The following is a 24,748-nucleotide window of genomic DNA, read 5'->3' on the forward strand; positions in this document are numbered from 1 at the left end:
GGTTATGGATTACCTGCAAAGTAAAGGATTCGGTGTAGAAAATCGAATTCAGAAAGCACCACAACAGGATAGAGTAATGGACCTCCAAATTAAGGGGAAACTAGTAGAATGGGAAGCAATTGGTCAGGTGCTATATGAAGATATTTTGGAGCCTTCTACAGCAACCAGTATAAATGTTCACTTGAAGCTGGACAGCAAGGGAAGGAACAGGAAACTCTGACACAATTAATGTTGAGGAGTGATAGGCCAGTGAGTTCCCATATGAAAGAGTAATGGATGGCATATGAAGCAACTAAAGAGTATGTGCCTCAGGAAGATGCAATAGAACTTTCTACAGAATGCCTGCATGAAATGAAAAATAACAAAAAATGTGCCCTCTGTTTAGAAGAAAATGAGCTGAGAGAAGAGTTGCTTGATTTAATAGAGATAGATAGACATATTAAGATCAATGAAAGAAATAGTAGTATACAACAAAAACAAAAAACAAGGCAGTAGAAGCAGCAATACGACCACATACAAAGATCCAACACAGTTTATTTCTTTCTCTACAGGCTTACGCCTTCCAGGAGGATAAATATTCCAAACAATTACAGCTTATTTATACCATTCAAAAACCTTCATTACAAAAGCTAATAAAACAATTACACAATCAAACAATCAATTAATTTACAATAAATGTCATTCATAAAAACACTCTCCAATTGCATTCTACGTTAATACCCATAGGTGTCAGTGTATTATACTTTAATATAAAAACTGTCTCCTTATATAGCAGCTTTTGTTTAACTAAATTATCATCAGTATTATAAACTATTACTTGTTCAAGAACCGTTGCTAATAAACCTTCAGCTGAACTATTATGGTAGTCTTTAAAGTGTACTGCTAAGGACTTTCTAATTTTTTATTTTTATATCTCTTATATGTTCTTGAAGTCGAACCTTAAATGCCCTTTTACTTTCACCTATATAAAACAGTCCATGGACATTTAATAGCATACACTATCGCTACTGAATTACAATAAAAAGTCCCACAAGATCTAAAAATCTTACCATTTATACATTCAAATGTTTTACTTATATATTTACAATAATGCAATTTCCACATTCAAATGTTCCCAATAAAACTATCTCTTTTAATAAGTCAACATTAGGATTAGAGTACTTAGCATGTACCAGAATGTCTTTTAGATTTCTCCCTCTTCTATAGGAAAATTTAATATTTATTGGAATAATGTCTACTAGATCACCATATTTAAATAAAAAAGGCCAATATTTCAATACTGCTTTTTTAACTTCTTCTGTCAATAAATCATATGACAGGACAAAAAACATCTGTTTATCAGTATATTCATCTTTTTCTTCTCTATTTACTCTGGTTCTATTATTTTTTCTATTTATCTGAACCCCTTCATTCTTAGCTTTTTGTAAGGATAGCTCAACCTCTTCTACATTATAATTTCTTCTTACAAACAAATCTACTGTTTTTTGTAATTCTATTTCCAATTCCCTGTCATTATTGCACAATCTCTTAATTCTAATGAATTCCCCATATGGTAAAGATTTCATAAGATGAGCAGGATGATGGCTCAATCCATCTAAAAAGTGTAAATTTTCAAACTTTCTATAAATTCTTGTAAGTATTTTACCATTACTTAACCCTTCCAAAGTCAAGTCCAAGAAATTAACTTTACTACCCACTTGAAAATCATCAAATTCTAATCCAAATTGATTTGTATGCAAATCTTTTTTAAAGGCCTCTAACTCATCTAAGCCACCCCTACAAATAAAAATTAAATCGTCTATGTATCTATAGTAGCTTATTACATATTTCCTGTAAAATTGTAAATGATACAAAAAATCAAGTTCAAAGCTATTCATCAAAATATTAGCATACATGGGGGCAAAACTTGCCCCCATGGCTTATCTTTAGTTGGTGAAATAACTGACCATCAAAATAAAAATAGTTGTTCTTAAGACAGAATTCCACCAACTCCATAATATAGAATGACTGTGGGTTGTCACCTAAGGTACGTCGTAAAGCCTGCAAGCCAAGTTCATGTTTTATACTTGTATATAAGCTTTTTACATCAGCCGTAAACCAAAACATTCCCTCCATCCATTTTATTGGTCTAATCTTGTTTAGAAAATCAAAACTATCCCTAATATATGATGTCTGTTTAATCACATAAGGATACAAAAAACTATGCAAAAATATCCCCATATTGTGCAAAAAATATTTACATGCTGATACAATGGGGCGTCCCGGAGGACAATTCATGTTTTTATGTACCTTTGGTAAACAGTAAAACAAAGCTATTGCATTATTATTAACCTTAAACTTCTTCATTATATCTTCTTTTGAAAAATATCCTAATCTCAGTCCCTTATAAAGTAATTCTTCATATGATTTCAAAGCATTATTATAAACTATAATGTCACATTTACTATATGTAGTAGTGTCATCCAGATGTTTATGACACATCTGTGCATATTGAGTATAATGCATAAGTACTACCTTGTTCCCTTTATCTGCAGGCTTTATTATCAAATCTTGTTTTCTGGCTAAAGTCTGTAACGCTTGCCACTCTAATCTGGTCAAGTTATATTCAACCCCAGACTTGTTTTTACAGAATTCTTTATACAACATCTCTATATCAAAATTTAACATTGCTGAAAAACTTTTAATACCTTCATGTGTAAAAGGGGGAACAAAATCACTTTTCACATTAATTCTAGAAGTATCTAGTTTACTATATGCATCAAAACTCTCATTATCTACATATTCCGAAGAACAGGAATAAAAACTATCATCTGAATCACCAAAGGATTCAGTAGACACCATAGTACTATTTTCATCACACATGTTATATGCACTTTTATTTTTAAAAAAAGCAGCTAAATGTAATTTCCGTATAAACTTATAAACATCACCTTTCAAAACATATTCACGTGGTAATACAGTTGGAACGAACTTTAAGCCTTTACTTAATACTGAGATCATTTCATTACTTAAATTCATCCCACATAAATTAATAATGTATGAAAGATCAACATCATTAACTTGAATTACAGAGCAAATGTCATTAATTACGTTTGGTTCGTTTGTACCTTTGCGTGTAAGCACCAAAGGGTCTCTGTCCATATTCTGTTTCCCTTTCACTCTCTCTGTATCTTTCACCATCTCCGTATCCATTCCGTTTTGTTTTCCGAAAGGATTGTTGAAATTCCACTGGATTCTGTGCTGCTGGTAAACTAGGAAAGTCGCCTTCCCCTGGTTCACTCTCCCACTCAGTGGAAACATCCGAATAGGTATTCATTCCGCCATTACGTCTTGATCTCCCCTGCTCTGCAAAACGTACGTTAGGACGTCTTTTCTTATTGGTTAATCGCGAAAACGCCAAATCCGATGCATAATCTTTAATATCTCTATTTAGTTTGTATTTCTTAGTATCAAGTAAGTCCTTCTCTAAATCAATGAGTTTATTTTGAATATCTTTAAGGCACTGTTCCATACGAACTGTGCCTATTGCTCCAGACAACACTTCACAAGTATTGGTTATGTCCATTTTTAGTTTAGCTTGCTTTACTTTATCACGTTCTACTAGGATGTTAACCCACTCGATTGAACACTGGTGGGCTGCTGTTACCCACCTCTTGTGGAATATCTTATCGGATTCATCCTGTAAGTCAAACGGAGTGGTAGGATGTTTAAAGGCACGTAAACCCCTCGGGGTAATGTTCAGTTCCACATACCTTTGAAGGCTTAAACAATTAAGATGTGTCGCTAATTCTTTGGACATAAGCTTGTCCAACTTATCAAATGTATCTCTCATATCCGGAGGTATGGAATTACCCATACGTTGTCCAATGAAGGAAAATGGATTAACCGACCTTCTCTGTTGTTCCTTCTGCAGAAATTTAGAAGAAAATGAGCTGAGAGAAGAGTTGCTTGATTTAATAGAGATAGATAGACATATTAAGATCAATGAAAGAAATAGACTGCAGAAGATCAATAAAACCCAAAAAGTTAGAACTTTGATAAAACAAATGAATCCACTAATTAGGACTGTTCATAAAGATGCATGTGATATAACATAAGTAAACAGGATATATGACCGTGCAGCTAAATTAATTACTAATAACGTTATACCACAAGAACACAGGGTAGTGAGGGAGTGAACGGGGAGAACTCAAATAACATCATGGAAATATCGATTAGAGAAAACTATAAAGCAACTAAGACAAGAAGTGTCATTGTTAGAAGAGTATAGAGGAGGAAACATCAACAAAAATACTCAGAAAGATAGACGTGATAAAAGCAATGTGCAGTATTATAACGGATCAGGATCTATCATGTACTATCACAAATAGTAAATTAAAAATATCAGCACAGGCAGAAAACCTAGAAGATACACAGATAAATATAAAGGAAAAGTACAAAATAAGCAATTTATTGATCACCTCAAAAGGTTTTATAGAGAACTGAGAAACAAGTTAAAAGGAATTGAAAGACCACAAAAAAGAAATAGATACATTTTGGAGACGTATCTATGAAGAACCTGTGAAACAACAAATATTCTAAATGGAAAGAAGTAAAAGAAAGTATAAGAAGTTTAAAGGTACAGAATATGAAATGGGATGAAGTAACAGCCAGAGACAAAGTTAAGAAAAGCTTCTAATTGGAAAACACCAGGCCCAGATGCAGTGCCTAACATCTGTTTAAAAGTATTAACATCTTTGCACGAAGATTTAACCATAAGAACTATTTATATGCACACCCCAAACGGACATCAACCTGGCTAACAACAGGAAAAACAAAGCTCCTACTTAAGAGTGAACCTGCAAGCTATCCTAAAAATTATAGACCAATAACTGGCCTTACAGTAACATATAGACTATACACTGGAATTGATGCCAACTGAGTTTATAGTCATTTAGAAGAAAATACAATAGAATAAAAGGACAATAAAAGAAAGTCATATGAAACAAAGGATCATTTGTCATTAAATAAAGTCATAGTGGAGAACTGTAAAAAGGGGAAGAATTTAAGTATGGCATGGACTGACTATAAAAAAGCATTTGATAGTATCCCACATTCATGGATGAAAGAGTGCTTAAAACGTATATGATATACCCTCACACTGATTGACTACATTACAGTGACCGTGAAGCAGTGGCAGACCACTTTGCAATTAAACCATGATAAAAGATAAATTATTATTCCAGGGATAAAAATTCAAAGGGGGATTTTCCAGGGTGACTCCCTGTCACCGCTGCTATTGTGCCTTGCCCTTAACCCATTAAGCTGTCTACTTAACAGCTTAGGCCATGGCTATAATTTGGCTCCTAGAAAACAACAAAGTGCAAAGACTTCTCGTCTTCTCTTTGTTGATGATTCAAAACTGTATAGATCATCAGATGAGGAACTGAAAGCACAACTGCAAGTTGTCAAATCTTTTTCAGATGATAAAAGAATGTCATTTGGTCTTGATAAATGTGCAAAAATAACATTTAAAGCAGGAAAACTGCAGCACCAAGAAAACATCAGTTTAGGAAAAGAATGTGATATAAAATAACTTGAGCAAGAGGGAGTGTATATATATTTGGGAATTGATGAAGGATCAGCAATAAAACATGGACAAAGTGAATAAAACGTAATAAGGAATACTTTAGAGTTAAGAGTTAAATTCATCCTGAAAACAGTGTTGATATCTAGGAACAAAATCCAAGCTATAAACCAATTTGCTCTTCCTGTCCTAACTTAAAGTTTTGAAGTGATTGACTGGCCCTAAAATGTGTTGGATAGATTAAACAGAAAACAAGAAAGATGCTTCATGCTCACCAAATGATTTATAAAAATCAGCACATACCATATTATATATTCCCCATTCCAAATGAGGGTTGGGCCTCCTTGAAATTGATTACATGTATAGAGCTGCAAACATGGGACTCCACAAATATCTGCTGACCTCACAAGACCTAAATGCAGTGAAAGTTTTGAAATATGAGGAGAATAAATCTAAGATGACTTCCTTACTTAGGCTAGCAGAAGCATATCGACGTCAAGCAGGAATGGAAATCAAGCCACAAATAGGTAAAATCAGGCAGCAACTGAATGTGCTAAAAAGCAAAATAAAGAATATAAGGTGAAGAACCAGATGAGAAGGCAAGAAATGTGGAAAATGCATAAATTTAGTTGCAAGTATAGAAAACTTCTGGAAAAACTTTATATTGATCAGGAACCAATGCAGGAATGGTTAAGGAGAGGCAAATTCAAACCAAGAGATGAAAGGTTAATATTGGAGGCCCAAGATAGTGGGCTACGTACACACTAGTTGACAAAGTCCATTGAACATGTGGGAGAAAAAGACAAATGTAGGTTTTGTAAAACAGAACTGGAAACAGTTGCATACCTCGTTCCTGGTTGTGACACGCTAATGGCAGAAGGACTGCATACTGAAAGGCATAATAATGTAGAAAGACTGTTGCACTGGGGATTGTGCAAACATTATGGTACTGAAGTAGTTGAAAAACACTGGAAACATGAGCCAGAGAGCATCATAGAAAATTATGAAGTTTACATCACATGGATCACCCATTTCCAACAGTTCAAGAGATAGACGCTAGAAAAACAGATATAGTGGCCCAGGAAAAGAAAACAAAATTAACATTGATCATTGAAATCACCACACCCAGTGACTACAGTGTCTTGCGCACAGAGAGACACAACGTCATAAAATATCAGGATTTGCAGGCAGAAATAAGAACACTGTGGAAGAAAGATACCCAGATAGCTCCAATAGTAGTAGGAGCAATGGGTCTTATAAAAAAGAATCTACAATCGTACTTAGATATGTTACCAATACATGTAACTCCATACAAATTGCAGAAGAAGTCTACTAGGCACATTGCAGGTGCTGCAAAGAGCACTTCTGGTTGATATCAAAGATTGAAACAATACTAATTTCATGAACTTTAATCGTACTTTAACTTAGGAATGGGGTCCATTCCTGTCATGGTATTAGAAATCCAAAAGATTTGGAGAAATAAAAAAAAAGAGGTCATTAGCCCTTGCTAACATCATATTTGAATTGGATGCTTTGTATTGTATTACAGAAATGCTGTCTAGGCTAGAATTGTGCTCCCAGAGCCATTACGGTTTTGCCCTGCTCTTGCATCATCTTGAGGTACTTAATAATATCATCACAAACAAGACATGACTTGAAAATACAGAACACAAGGCCTCATTTACTGTCAACTGTTTAGTGTAGAGAGATAAAGACCCGATGATGACCTAGGTGACCCAAGTTCAGTTAGTGGTCTGCGCACTGAAGGAGCTGGTTGGGCAGAGGAATGACAGGGCTATGCCAGGTTACCACTCACAAGGGGGAGTGGATAGTGTTAATCCCATGTAATAATCTCCTGTTGACACTTAAGATCTCATGGGGCATATCTGCAATGGAATAGGGCCTATGACAGCATTACTTTTTGATGTTAAGCAGTCATACATGAGAGTTGTAGGATGATAACAATTAGATGCTTATTTTCCATGAGGCAGTATTAGTGTCTCTTTTTGTCCCTTTTTGTCTCCCTACATGGCTGATATATATATATATATATATATATATATATATATATATATATATATATATATATATATATATTCACGTAATACAGCAGATTGGAGAGGGCTTGCAGCTTCAAGTTCCATGATGGCTAAAGCAGATATTAAAGATACAGAATTGAGGTGCAAGAAGGGTTCATCCACAGACACATGACTGCAGATGCAATCCCAACATAACCTTCTCACCAACAGGATTTGTCACTGTGCATCTCCACCTCACTTCACTCAAAATTATACACAAATAATCCCACTATCTACATAAGTATTCATTTACAATCCCCTTAGGGTTTTAAAATCCCTTTAGTCATGCCATGTTCTTCATCTCTGACCTCCACTCTACTCAGCTCTTTCTTTCCCTTTTCATCTGAATCCTTCCAAACCCAACTTCTTCATCTCATTCTTCCACCACCACCTTCTCAGTCTTCCTAAATCTGTCCACTAGAAACAGTAATTATCATGCTTTAGATACCTTGATTGATAGCATACCACATGTAAATTGTTCATTTCATATGCATGCAGCTTCTTTAATTGTAAAATGCATTCCTTAAATCCTCTCATACTATTTATGTTAAATTGTGGTTGTTTTCTCTTTTATTCATTTGTATTCAATATTATTACTAATCATGACTTGCCTGGTTAACTCCTTCACACCTAGTCTGAGTAGAATTTCACAACTCCTGACACCAGAAGAGTTTCTGCATGGAAAACATTCTGAGTTAAAATTCTGAGAATGCACTTTTGCAACCCAGCAGTAAACAAATTTATATATATATCAAAATGATTAAACATTACTACAAGAAATTAAAATATGAAAGTTATTCAGCACTCACTAGACTTTACAGTGGTGATATTAATATGTCAGAAAGACATAATAATAATTTTATATTGAGCAAGTAATTAGATAAATAATTTACTTATAGTTATGCAAACAAGTATTAATATCTCTAAAACCATAACAGACAGACCCTAACTATAAATGTGAATTTTGCTCAGGCAGGTGTGAGCTTCATTTTGCTCAAACTGGTTTTGTAGATACTCCATTTTTGAGATATTTGCATAATTATGCAAGGCACACAAATGTGCATATCTAATGTACACATAATTGTAAATATCTGTGTGCATATCTAATGTACACATAATTGTAAATATCTGTGTGCATATCTAATGTACACATAATTGTAAATATCTGCCATGTAGTTCTGGTTAGTCACTATCAATGCAAAGTTTTTTTCAGTATTGTGAATACTTTCACTCAGTATCATGGAGTACCATGTAAACATCCCCCCATTCAAGTTATTAATATAGTTATGAACATATGACATACAGTCATACTATTTCTTGCAAAGAAATTCACAGTTTTTGTAGTACAAAGTACCTCATTGGTTTAAGGAGCCATTAATTTTCTCTCTGGTGACCTGGCATGTGAAATGTTGAATTGCAGCCCATCCAAGTACACACTCTCAGAAATCAATTTTGCAGCATTGTGGAAGATTTTGTTTGATACTACAAAGTGCAATGCAATCACCTTCTGTTTAGAGTTATTAATGCAATTATGAACATAGCAATATATTTATAATATTTCCAGAATAAGACTCATAATTTTTGTCATACCAAGTACCCCATTAGTGTGAGAAAACATTCATGGGGTCTATATTAAATTGTCAAAGTTCTACAACTTCGAATCACTATACATCGAATACTAGTGATCAAAGTTGCAGAACATCAAAAAATTAAAAAAAAAAGGAAAGAAAAGTAAAAGGCAAGCCCCCCTGCACCCCCCACATGGGGGGGCTGCACCCCCCTGCTACTTAAATATACCAACTCCGAGATTGTGCAACAGCGTAGCAAAGGGCAAGCTTCCCTTTCCGTACAATTTTCTGTTAAAGTGCGATGTCGGAGTTGGTATATTTAAGTAGCGAGGGGAGTGGGGTTGCAGCCCCTCACGTGGGGGTGCAGGGGGGCTTGCCCCCATGCTTAAACCCTTTTATATTTCTTTTAAAGCAATCACTTTTGTTTTTTTTCTTTTTTATTTTTTTGTCTCAGATATTTGATGTTTCAGAACTTCGATCATATGGGGTTGACCATATGGTGTTCGAAGTTCTGAACCTTCGATTATCTGATATAGGCCCACATTCATGACTTCTCTGTTGACTTCGTATGTGAAATACTGAGTCACAACCAGCCTAATAGCACAATGCCACATATATGTATGGAAATGTAATAATTATATTAAAGTACATATTTTAATAATGGACAAGTTTGAATATCTTCAAAATTGTAGCACATAAACAGTTGTTATTAATGGCAACTTTTGCAGCATAATACAAGCTTTCATTTGATATCATGAAGTACCATGTAATCACCATCTGGTTCAAGTTATTAATATATTTATTGGCATATGACAGACACTTATATTTCTGACCAAAAAAAAAATCAGCATGTGAAATACTGATCCACAATGCATCTGGGTAGACAATTTCTGAGATATTTATAGAATTATGATATTTCTGCATATTTATTGCTAAACAAATATACATAGTTGCAAATTAATAATAGGCAGATAGCAGGTTTCAGTGATAACTTTTGTAGCATTATATAAGTTTTCATTTGTTACCATGAAGTACCATATATACCTTATCAGCGTTAAGTTATTAACAGAAATATGAATATGGCACATATTCATAACTGGGAATAACAAGAAATCACATACACTTCTTTAATGTTCACTTTAATTTGGTCCACAGACATTCATAACCTGTATGCTGAGCTCTTCTGTGAAATGAATTCTACTGTGTTACCCTATGGATGAAGACATATACATAAAATATGCATCAGTCATATTCTTTGCTAAACCAGTATAAATGTCTGCATAATGGTGATAACTGGACACCTGCTAGCAGTGAGAAGTTTCCCCCAGTTATTCTGCTCTGACTACTAGTCTAAGAGGAATTGGGGAAATAAGTAATGGATTTTAAATACTGCTCTTATAAACTTGGAAGATGTAATGACAGGTTTTCCATTAGCATGCATTTTATGTAGTTTCAGAAAGAAAATAGGAAATTGAAAGTCATTAGAACATGTACTGCATTAGCATGAATTATCACAAGGATAACACTTGACAATGACGAAGACATTATAAATATTGCTTGCATAAGCTTATTACATTTTAGAATAACAGGATTTACTTTAGCTTACATTTTGTGAGGGATATGAAGCCTGAAATTCAAGTGGTGTCACAAAGTTACAGATTAAGTACTCATCATAAAATAAATGCTGTTCAGACAATTTCCCCTATCGCACTAACGCAAAAAAATGTACCTGTCTATTAACAGTGTTTCCTTTCAGTAACAATGAAGGTAATCAAAACAGGCCCATCCATTCTGTGGGGAAAAACACTGGCAAATATGGAGAAAGCCACCAAGTGAACGCACTTCTAAAGGGCTGAAAGCAGGAAGCTGGAACTTTGTACACACACAGCAGAGCTTCCTTTCTGAGATTGACATTAATGTCATTAGCAGAATGGTTGGCTGGGTTGCTGACATCAGACCCTGCTAGCTTGAAGGGATTTCCGTATCATGACTCCTGTGATTAGGACTACATAAGTAAAAATGATTTTCTAAAATGAAAATTTTAAGGACTGACCCCGGGATTCATGAACCTTGCACCATGCGCACGCATAGCGTAGGCGTTACAATGCCAAATATGGCCACCGAGCGATTCAGGTACGATCCAATCCCACGTGCACTACCGGCGTGCGCCGGATCTGCGCCGCCCCCGGCGTAGGTATGCTAAACACCCCATGTGCGGTGTTGCACCATGCAAATGAAGGCATATAGCGATCCACGAAGTGGCGCAGGCGTAGCATAACGCCACGGCAATGTAAACCAAAAAAAAAACGGTTTACATTTTCCCAAACATAACATATGAGTAACGGAAGTCTGTCAGCGTCAGGTATCACACTGTTGCCATATGCCAATGGCGAAATACACAGAGAATGTCAAAAGAAAACATGCACAACATGTAAATAATAACATAAATGGTATGTCCACAGAAACTCACAGCAGAACCCCAGGACATGTTTGCGGAAGGTGCAAAACAATGAAATAATATGACAATGTTATAAAACAGCAGCGTAATACACATCAGCTTCACAGCCACAACACACCATGGTATGCATGTAAAGCCACAACCACGGTGCAAGGGTTGCCAAAGACTCGCGGCAGTGTTCGGCATGGTAACTATGAATTAGTAGTCAATGCCATGCAAATGAGGCAGATAATACTGAATCGCAAACCCCCCGTTGGCATAAGGCTATATAAAACAACGCAGCGGTAATACACCGAGGAGTGGCCCAGAGGGAATACATGTCACCTGCAGAGGGGTGTGCCACTGTAGGAGGAAGCACATTGGAGCTCAGCAAACCTGGGCTGTACATTGCACATCACAGCTGCAGGACTGGCGTGTGGGGAAATAGTTGAGCTGAGAGCACACAATGCGCGCAGAGGTGCATGTGCACAAAGATGACTACATTCCCTTAACCCAGTCATGTGATGCTCGCCTCGCAAATAACATCGGAAACAGGAAGGTGATGTTGAGAATATGAGGAAATGCAGAAGCAGTGTAATTGGAGTAGTAATGAGCAATCAACACTAATCAACCCCCGAAGGCCAATCGGCGGCAGCTGACAACTCTGCATGCAGAAACCTGCAAAATGGGATAGGGGAGGCATATGAATGCAAAGAAAGTAGGGGAGGTAGCAGATTGCAAAGAGTGAAGACCTGACACAGCAGAGCCAAGCAGACAGGCAGCACAACGGCGGCGGCACACAAAACGCACGCTATGCCATGTCCCAGAAAACATGACAGGGCTCTGCAGGATGCATGCCAGGAAATAGTAGGTGCAACGTGCAGAAATAGTAAGGGAAGGTCGAAAGGTAATCCATTGCAGGCAAGAGCAATGCAACACCAAAGGCAACAGCATTGCAGTGCCAATAGTAAAACATGGAAGATAATCCCCAGATACGGCCACACAGACACACCCTATGACATCACCAGGTGTACAGCACAACAGTATAAAGTGTGAATGCACACAACACACAGCTGTGTATTCCCAAACGCCACACCATAGGTGTAAACACACGGGGAACTTTTAAAATGTACATGTTGGGTGCTGCCGTGGCCGTGATCCATCAGCATGTGTCAGAGACAAACGGTGTTGTGGAGGAGGGTGCCGACAACTACCGTAGGCCTCAGAGGAGAAGGAAAGTGTTCAGACCAAGGGTAACCTACTAGGGGCTACAAGACCTGGAGATAGTAGAGCATTACAGGGTGGATAGGGACACGTTACAGCAAATAGTGGAGCTGTGCCGGCCACGCCTGAGAACAAGAAACAACAGAGGGGAGTCCATCCCAGTGGACACAAAGGTATGTGTAAGCTTGCAAATACTGGCCACAGGTACCTTTCAAAGGCCAACTGGGGATATAATGGGCATCTCACAGGCATCAGCATCCAGGGTACTACACCAGTTTCTGGATGCCATGTTACCACATGCCAATGAGCATATATACTTCCCCAGATCTCAGGAGGAGTTGGCTAGCAATATGCGCCGCTTCCACCGTGTGGCACAATACCCGGAGGTACTGGGTGCAATAGACTGTACGTACATACAAATCAAGTCACCACCTGGGGAGCAGGGTAGACACTACATAAACCGCAAGGGATTCCCCTCCATCAATTGCCAGGTCGTGTGCAATGCGCAGGGCATTATCATGGATGTGTGTGCTGGCAGCCCTGGAAGCTTCCACGACTCCCATATCTGGCATGCCTCACAGCTGTACCAGGTATTTGCCAGGGGGGACATCCCACAAGGCCACCATGTGGGGGATGCTGGCTATGCACTGGAGCCGTGGATGATGACTCCCATCAGAAATGCACACACACACATGCAAGAACGCCACAATGAGGCACACGCACAAACCAGAATAATCATAGAGCGTGTGTTTGGAATGCTGAAATCACGGTTCCGGTGCTTGGATACATCCGGTGGAGCCCTGCAGTACTCTCCAGGCACATGTGCCCACATATTCATAGTATGTGCCATGCTACATAATATGATCCTGCGGAAGCAGCTGCTGCAGGGACATAATGGTGAAGGGCCACAAAGCCCACCACAACTGCCAAGGCCAGTCCAGGCACAGAGGGTTCAGGACCATGAACACACTGTGCCAGCCCCAGTAGGCAGACGGAGGTGTACCCAATATGCCTATGCCCTGGCAAAGAGGGAACGTATAGCACATACTCTGACAGCGTAGGCCCCATGGACTGACACCTCCCTATCTGCACATACAGTGAAATGGACGGCACACAAACATGACCACCCGTAAAGTGTACCGTATGGGTGGACCCATGTGTGACTCCAACATAGGCATCCCCCAAATACTGTACACCCAACAGCCAGTGGAGCATGGAACGCCAACACCCGAACCGTACGCGGGTCCTACAGCAGACGGCGTTGCTGTATGCTGCCACGTTCACCGCAAGGTGTATACATATAAACATGTATATATATATATATATATATATATGCATATACATATATGTAGATCGATATAAGTACATATATAGAAATATATGTACACATATACATATATGTACTACAGGTAAGACAGGGAATCAGAGGGATGTAAGGTGACAGAGATGTAACACGCGATATCTGTACAAAGTATACATAGTGAAATGACAACCTGATCATCCGGGAGGTTTAACAGAAGAGGATACCGCCAACCATGGAAAGGGCAACATACCGAAATGCATAACCGCGAGTCGGAATGATCGCCAGGCCACAGTACAGTAACAGTACATGCGCGGGGAATACTATGATGATATGAGGGGGGAGGTAGACGCGGCCCACGCAGGTACTGTGTGCAACCATCCCTGTGAGTGCCGTAGTATGTGTATGTGTGCGGTGAGGGTGCCATGTGTGTCGCTGTGCGAGTGTAATGTATGTGTCTCCGTAATATGCGTATGTTGGTGCCATGTTAGAGGCAGAGTGGAATAATATGTGTAGGCATACGGTACATTAGCCACAGGCATATGTACACCAGTAGTCCCAAAGTAGTAGTGAGAGCCCCACCCTGGCTAGGCGTGTGGCGACGTATAACGATACAAAGTGACAATGTCCCAGATTGTAGCACAGGAATCTACCCCACAGGAAATGGAAAGGACGTATGTACTAATCATGACCGTATGTATGACACCGATATGCTAATCGCAAAACGATACGTCGGCAAAGTCACACAGCAATAGGTATGTACCACGGAAATACGTATGTGCAACCTCAGTACTGACCGTGGCCATGTATCGGCCCGTAAACACCGCTGTGTGTTCTACAAGTGTCAAACAAGCCATCCCCACCTGAATAGGTGGCAACCACTGGCAAACAGGCCATCCCAAGAACAGGACCACAATGACTGTAAATATCTGGGACAGAATGACAAGGGATAGTCGTCACGTACAAACAACCGCTGATATACCACAGATGTGATGGAGGAATACATGCATGAAGCACACACGCAGGCGAGACCAATACCACATGACAACAACACAACCTACACTCCCAGACCAACAGACAGGTAACTGTCAACTCCCCAGGCAGGGATGGAGCACACAGACAACCATACCGTGTATGTAGAGATGCAAGGCCCACAACCCGTATCCGTCACCTACAACCTCCGATATCCCCCATCGTACATATTAAAGGGATACAAGCCGTAATAGCAGCACAAACATACAGGCAGTCCATGACATCTGCATAACCGCAACATCTCGCGTGGGAAACACAATCAGAAGCGGATGCATACTTGCGTGTGTTGTTTAAAGGAATACAACAGCCATGTTACACATCCGAATGCAAAATGCCATTAACAGACGTCGTCAGGACAGGGACACCCACATGTCGAATCAAATACTATACCCAACACACACAATCCACGGCTAACACCACTGCGAAATGTACCTGTCGCCACACATAGCGGCTGCAGTTACACATAACATAACACAATACAGACCATCTCCATGAAGGTAGGGCTAATAGCCAACGCCCAGGTGAGGAATCCAACCATACCCCAGTTACGACGCGTAATGTCCGAATGGAGTAGATCCACAGGTGATATGCGCACAATTACACACTGAGGAACAGCAATTGGTGGGATGAACCCACATGTTGCAGGTATCGACGGATATAAGGATGACTCCCAGGATATTCAAACCGTATGCTCATACCGAACCAGCAGTGTACAACCGGAAGAGTAATAAATAGGAATACCAATACACGGAACGAAACACGGAACGAAACACCGACAAGGTATGTAGAACACACGATATGTACAGGTGTGTAACGCATGATGTGTATGACAAAGCTGTACTGTATGGGAATGGTGTTTGTAAGTAATGACACTTGTCCATAATGCAGAGAGTGGTGAAAGGTGGTTATGTAGTGCTATCCTGCTGAGCATACCAACGACTGTGGACACCGTGTGCACAGCAGTGGGACATCATGTACACAGCTGAGACACTACAAGGGCTGCCACAGGGGGGCATTAGAGAGAACAATGCCAGACCACACGCTGATGCTGGCAGAGGATATCCAACAAGGAAGTGCCACAGCAGGGGATAGGACATGTATGTATACTGTCACAGCACACATGTGTATGGGCATATACCGCCGATGTCATACGTAATGTGCACCCGACGTGCACGTATGCCTTGCAGTAGGGGATACTATGTCAACTATGTGTAATGTAAAGCTGTCATGGTGGATATGACAGACATTATACACAGTATCACAGGCATAGCATGCATAATGGAGGTATTGCCTATTGGTATGTACAATAACAGGATACATATGGCCTGTAGGTATGGGACAGAGTAGTAGCATCATAGCCATCCAAAATGGAAGGAACACCAAGTAACCATGCCCAAACGATCTGTAGCAGGTGCATCGTGGGCAACAATGAAGTCTGGCAGGTCCATGTATAAACACATGTGCAGTGTACACAGTAGTGTTACCTCCCCATGGTAGTGTCCTGTGAACAGCAGAGGTGGTTGTCAACTGCATGTCTACACAGTACTGCTGCTGTGGTGGTACCATGACTATGTGTCACTCAAATAGCAAGGGAGCTATCACAGGAACAGTGCCACTGTGTGTCCCTGTGGGATGTGCACAGGACCTATGTTCCACAGCATGGTGTGTGTTGTGTCTGCGGAAGTAACACAGAAGCCCAGCCCATGCAGTGTGGCATGTGTGCACATATCCATGAGCAGTCCGTTCACACTGCCCACCACAATTGTCATGTATGAGGAGTATATGCATCAGTAATGTGGAGGACATGGTCCGTGTCAGAGCAGAAGACATCCCTGTGTATGTGGTATGCAGATGTGTACAGATGTGTTTTCCGTCTGTCATCCGCATATGTAAACCGTCCGAGCCTGGTACACATCGTGGCATGACAATGCTCTGCCATGTAAAGTCACAGCCATTTTGGAAGGTACACCATAAATGTGGTATTGTACCCATGACCGTGTGTAGATGTGTGTATGCCACAGGTACAATGGCTACCTATGTACCAGCATCACACACAGTACAGATAGGTGTGGCCCTGCAGAAGTGTACCCATGCCACAGTGGAATACGGTAACCACAGGACCGTGTTGGGCATATGTGTGTACAGCAACCATGTACAATGTGATATGTATGTATGGGGCCAGTATCCATGTGATAGTCAGTGGGTGAATGTTGCTATGCAAAGGTGATGTGCATGCACCATGTGTCGTGCATCCTGATGCCATTACACCCACATGATGTATCTGCCACACTGACCCATATGGTTGTAATCGGTATGAGCTGGTGGAGCTATAATGGTGCCAGGTATGTAGGTGTGGGATATCTAGGCATGGACAGTATTCTGTGACAGCATGTTGTGTATGTAAGCAAATAGTGAACATGAGGGGCCCCATGACTGAGGACTGTGTAATGCCATATGTACCTGACATGTAGTAGGTACTATGATATGCTTGCACCACTGTGTGTCCTGTCCAGGAGTCATATAGCCTAACATCCTGAGACACAGGGTATGATGTGCAGGTGGATGTGTATGTTGCCAATACCAGAACGTGGAATGGTGTTGAAGGGCAATGTGAGGACAACGTCTGATGTGTTGGCCTCTGTACCACCCCAACCACCCATGCAATGGTACGACAGGTGGCCAGCATGTGTATGTGGTGTGCTGTGGCACACACAAGCCCAACAAGGGTGCCAGGAAAGGCATGGAGGCCATCAATGTGCGTGAAGCACGTTCGTGAGGATGTGCCCCAGTGCCATTCAGAACGGTCCAGTCATGGGTGTATGAATGCAGTCCCACACGTGCAATGCAGTGCCACCCATGGGTAGTGCGAGAGATGTGGCTGTGCGGTGGTCAAGGTACACAATGTCTGACAACAGGCTAGCAGTGAATATAGTGGGCTGGTGCGGAGACACATACCAAACAGGTTGGTGGGACACAACAGCTAGGGACATCAGAAGGTGACATTGGGCCAGTGTCCCAGGACATAACGTGTGCATGTCAATACCATGTATGTGTCCACAGGGACACTACGATGTCCATGTATGTATTGCGACCCTGTAGTGAGTGAGAGTGTGTATTGTTGGTAAGTACACCATCACCTGGCACGTTGCCAACATTATCTCGGTCTGCAATGCCTGGGTGACTATTGTATGTGACATTGAATGTGGATGTAGCCAAACAACACAGACATACCACCACACTGCCTGAGGCCCCACACTGCAATGTGCGACAGTCATGTGTAGGTAGCTAGCTTTGGAGCATGTGATGGACCTCGAGGACCCACCATGGCTGACAAGTGATGCACCCCACACATGTGAATATACACCACCGTGTAACAGCCTGCACATGTGCGCATACATCAGATGTGCATGGACATGACCACCACCGTGGCGTCTGTGAAAATGTCAGTACCGCCATGTTTCTGTGTGGAATAGCATGGTCCCTACCAATGTGTACATGCTACAGAAGTGCACTGTGGTATGTGTCAGCATATGTATGTACACTGTCCATCTGCCGGGGTGTCATGCCATCAACAACTGCTGTCAGCAGACGTCAGTAGTACTGGCTGTAGTAGACATGTTCCATGTATGCTGCGATGGGTGTGTGCTAGCAGGGCCGTGAAGCATATGTGTTCATCCACAAAAGGGGGGATAACCCCAGGTGCAACACACCAGACACATGGAGGTATTGTGCATGCTGAGGGTAGTGTAGGTATGGTATGTGTTGTGTAATGTGTCAGCCAGCTGGGTGGAGTGCATGCCTCAAGCATGTGTAGGTACATGGGTGTCCATTCTAGGGAAGTGTGGGTTGCTGTCAGCACATGGCAGTATCAGCTGTCTGAGGCCCAATGTACAGTATAACAACACAGACAGCATGTAACCTGTGGTGTACAATGTCAACTCTGTTGCGTGTTACAATGTGTCTAGTGGTCACAAACATGGATATCTGCACATTGAGCACCTACGATGCATTGTGTTCGGCAACTATCCAGGATGTGTGCAAAACACTGTGTGATGTGGGATCCCCTCACCTGTGTGTGTTGCAGTCCAGGTATGTGCCTGGGAGGTACGATCCGTGTACAATCTGTACTCGCAGGTGTGCTGCGCAGAGCATGGAGGCAGGTCCATGTCACTGCAGATAAATGAGAGTGGTGCACTAGTGTGTGTGCCTTGCCTGTGTGCAGCACAGTGGAAGATGCAAGCATTGTCCCACATGACCCCATGCCATGCCTGCCTGTTACAGCCCTGCTGGAGACAGTTATGTGACACCGCCACAGAGGCAGTATAGCATGTGAAGATGTACATGTGTGCTCCACACCCCAGGCAGACGGCCGCAGGTCATGTGTGCCACAGCAGTGTGGTCGACCAGGACTGTCATAGCGGTCAGATACCACATGCCTGTATAAGTACAGTATGAGCATAGGCAACAGTTGCAGTGACACAGTAGGTCAATGTACAGTGTCCCTGTGTCCAGACCACTGCCTACTGTACACTTGGCTAGACACACACCCAGAGGGTGAATACACCGGTGAGCCATCACATGTCCCAGTACACATAGCCTGTGTAATGCCATCACAGGGCGGTCACAATAACACGTTGTATGAGAGATATGTTGTACCAGGTGATGGATCATGTGTGCATATGTTGAGTTGCACAGCTGTTCACACGTCCAACATATCAGTGCATGATGCCTAGTGTAACATGATGTGTGGAACTGCACTGTGATCCACAACAGGGTCATCCAAGACAGGTGTGTTGTGAATGGTGTAACCCATGGTTCGGCGGGATATACACCGGTGCTGTTGGCTGCCATGCTGGGGGCCACCAGTGGTGCCTACAGTGGTCATACAGACATACTGCACACATTGTTCTTGCAGGAATGTCCATTGTTGTAGATGATGTGTTACTACGTGAAGGTAGGTGTGTGTTGTGAATGTTACCCATCCAGATGTGGCCATCAGGTGCAGTCATGGTTGTCGACAGCATCACACCCATCCACAGCTGTCAGCACCCTGTCCCCAGAATGGTTGTCAGCCACCCTCGTACTGTGTGACATATGTGCAGATGGCGGAACACCCACTACTGGCTGGCTAACAGTGTCATCTAGGAAGGCTATGTGATGGCTGGAATACACTGTTATAATGTATAATGATGGTATCCCAATGAAGTACATGGAATCACAGATAGTAAGCCATGGCTGGCATGTAAACCATGTACAACAATGACTGTGTGACAGACACAAACAATGCGGAGCCATGTTGAACATGCACCCATGAGAACACCAAATGAGGTATGTTGCACGTATCGATGTACAACTGTCAGCTATGGGCACAGCATGGATGCAGACGCACATCCCCCACAGGCAGTACCACTCCATGTAGGTAGGGGGGCATTGCATGAGTACATGTGACAGTTGCTCTACCGCCACATGTACTGCATATCCGTCATACAGGGGTAGCAGTGGTACGTGACTGTTGTACATGCCTGTACATATGACCATGTCCCACAGGATATGTGTTATGTGTGTACAACACCTGTCGTACCATCATCAAGCTGTGAAGTGTATGGCTGCCAGTGTACCTGTGTGACATGTTGTGCAATGGGTGCAAAGGTATGCAGTAGTGCATTGCATGCCCACATGTCCCACACAGGTGCATAGCCTGAACATACAATACAAAGAGGGTGTTGGATCATAGCAACCCACAAGAGGAGATGGGTATGGGTGGCAACCCACTACCACCTGTCCGGGTAAGGTGTGCATGTCCATGACACATTGGCACCTGAGATGTTAGCTGTACAGCCGTACAGGGCGGCATGCATATTCGAACACTAATACCCCTGCGTGTTCCACCACTGGCCTGTTGACAGACAGACACCAACACAATGTGCAGCATTGACATGTGCACAGCACATCACCGCTGGCTACAGTAGAACAGGTTTACTGTGTAGACATGTGCACAGAACATCTGCGCCAGCCACAGTCAAACACGGTATGTGTTGAACCCCACCATCATTGTAGCCCATGCCACAGACAGATGTACATGCATCTGTGTATGTACGGCTGGGAATGTCCCTGGGCTAGCAGTATAGCTGTGTCAGTGTTGCGAACAACATACTGAATGGGCTGGGTGTGTGAGGTGTGTCATACGTGTATGGTCCGATGGATGATACCATCAGTGCCCCCACTATGTGAACATCCCTGTCCCCATAAATGGATACCTATGCTGTGCCCAACACCACTGTCCCTGTGGGAGGGATGGTGCTGTGTGGTGCACCTGCTGACATGGCAGTGGCAGCAGGCACTGGATGTAGACATATGTGGTACCCATGTCAGGCCAGGGTACCATCCATGTGCACGGGATATCATTGTGTGGGCACATACAGCACTGTGTTGAACAATATCACAGCACATAGCACCTGTCAGGGGTAATGTGTATGCATGGATGTGCGATACCAGCATGCACCATACACACCCCCACCAAGCAGCATGCTGCCTACCTTGCAGAAGGCCATTGTCCACACCCTGATGATAGACATGTGTAATGTCCATATACACATAGCAATGACATATGGAATGGACAGCCACCCTCCCAATACCAGTACCCCCCAGGTGGGACACATCCCTGTGCCATGTATGTGACATACCCTGCCATACCATGCAGCCCTGTCCAGCAAGGCTGCACGTGGCATCACAGTCATACACTGTGCGATGGCCAAATGGCACTTGCACTATCAACCGTCCAGAACAGTAATGTGGCACTGATGCACCTTGTGGTGTCACAGGTGCTGTGTGTTGGTGTGTACAACGTGCATGCGCACATGCTATGTATGACCATCCCTGCTAATGTCATATGATTACACAATGTCCCATGTGTATCACATGTGCAATACAGGTGAGCCGTGGCAGGTTGTCCAACAGCTGTACAGTGCTGTGTAGATGTACATGGCACAACACATGCATGTACAGGTGTCCACGTGTATGTGTGCAGTGCCACCGCTGACATCCATAATGGCTGCGTCTGTGATGCCTAGCAACATATACACAGCATCCAGGTGAACAGTAGAACTGTGTGCACATTGGGACATGTGCCAACTGGTATGAACACAGGTGCAGGCAGGTACACATGTCCACAGCAGGTTACCATCAACATGGTGTGTGTGTACAGTGTGATGAGTTGACACACAGATATGATATGATACCCGCTGCTTAACGGTGTGACAGCAACACATCAGCTGGGTCAGTGCCATGATGCATCACAGAGATTACTGTGCAGATGTTGTACATGTCATAGCAATGTATGTCCAGCGGTATGCCAGTACATCAGTGTAAATGTGACCTGTCAACATCATTATGTCTTACAGATAATGCCTCGTTCACGGCTGCCAGCCTTCAGCCGCCAGGAGGATGATGTAATCATACCGTTGCTCCATGACAACTATGACCTGCTATTCAGCCATGTTCCACAGCAAGCACAGCAGCGGGATGACCTGTGGCAGGATATGCGCAGGAGGGTGAACGACGTGGGTGGCAACAACTGCACCTACCAGCAGATACGCCGACACTGCATGGACCTAATACGGCACGCAAAACAGTGTGCCACCGCAATCGCCAGAGAACAAGGTGGAACAGGTGGTGGGCCACCAACCCAGCCCCCACTCACACACATGGAGGAGCTCCTGCCCAGTCTGGGGAAACCCAGGGAACATCATGCAGAAACACTCGCTGCCATCGTGGAGGTGGGTGTCTCCCAACCAACGAGCCTGGAGCCGCCTGGTAAGTCAGTCTTGCATATGTGTATGATAACTGCCGTAGGTGTGGGTGCCACAGTACACCACGTAATGTGCCAACACATGCCAGGTATATGGCCACACAAGTTGCATACTACAGTATGCTACGTTGTGTTTGCAGATGTGTGCATAACCCATGCTACCACACAGGTACATGATGTGACATGCACAGTGCTTACTGTGGCTACAGTCATGGATAATGATTATACTGTTGTGTCGCCCCCATACAGGTACCTCTGGCGTGTCGCACAGCCATGGGTCCGTCGCAGGTGAGACTGTTGTTAGCAACAGACATGTTACAGTGTATAGATATTCGCCATGTGGCCAGGTATGACATGCACACCTGGGTTCTGCTCCAGCCACAGTATACAGTTTGCACCACCAGACACACATGCCACCCATGTACAGTAGATACAACCGTTAGTAAACACTGGCATGAAACCACAGTACCTGTCAGTGTGATATGTGCAGTCAGCTATGCATACAATGGTGGAGGTGTTCTACAATGGATGCAAATGTAGTATGCATTGGAATGCCATTTGTGGTATGCACACAGTACCACATAGTGAGCTGTGATCTGGCCAGCACACAGGTGTTACCAATGTGACATATGCCCCTGCATTGTGTGCACACATTGTGACAGGGCACATGACCTGTCCCATGCACGTGGTGTTCTGTCTGCAATATTGTCACACCATGACATGACCTACGCCTGACATAGCAAACATCCACACTGTTGTCTGCATAGCCCTCTGGATTGTGACACCTCCGACTTGTATGGGTGTATGTCACATGGGCCACCACAGGGATGGGTACACGATGCCCATCACACACATTTGTCCATGACCCAGTCAAACATGGCCATGGGTGATAGCTATAGGCATGATGCCACACAGTAAATCTGGTGTGGATAGACACCGTTGCACATTGTCCACACATAGTGCGATCATAGCTGTAGTGGACCACCTGTACATTTGATGTGGTACACCAGACAACCAGAATGCCTGTCTGCAGCCACTGGAGGTGCCACCAATGTCTACCATATACGTGCTGTGGAACAGCATGACTGTGTTGCAGACATGGCAATGCAATGCGTCCATGTTATGCATCGCACAGAAACATACCTGTGTCCTGCTGCCATGTAGTGGCACAGTGCCTGTACTCCCCACTGTATAGCTATGTACATGGCTCACACCAACCACACCTGCACAGACATCTTCGTTACACATGCATTCTATCTGTAGCCTGTACACATAACACTGCACTGTGACGTCCAGTATGATGCGGTGCATGTGGTGGGACACCATTGTCACATGTACACATGTTATCGCACATGTTGGCGGAGTACATGTCAAAGTGACGCCAGCCATGTGTACTGTTAACCTGCCTGTGGCCACATGGTGTATCACGGTGATGCATGCAAACTACCATGAATGTGTGTACTGCATGCCTACTGAAATAACACCTGCTTGATGTAGTGTGCACCCCAGGGCAGTATGCATACTACCACTATTAATGTCCGGACTGCATTCACTGAGCTGTGGTGTGGGAATGCTGCATGCCATCTGCAATATCACATGCATGATGTGTCTGCGTGTGTGTGTGTCAGCGTGTGTGTGTCAGCGTGTGTGTGTGTCTGCGTGTGTGTGTCTGTGTGTGTGTGTGTGTGTGTGTGTGTGTGTGTGTGTGTCTGTGTGTGTGTCTGCGTGCGTGTGGT

The sequence above is a fragment of the Protopterus annectens genome, chromosome 8.part0 (genome assembly GCF_019279795.1).
Source record: "Protopterus annectens isolate FY-2018-M chromosome 8.part0, PAN1.0, whole genome shotgun sequence".
Taxonomy (NCBI): Eukaryota; Metazoa; Chordata; order Ceratodontiformes; family Protopteridae; genus Protopterus; species Protopterus annectens.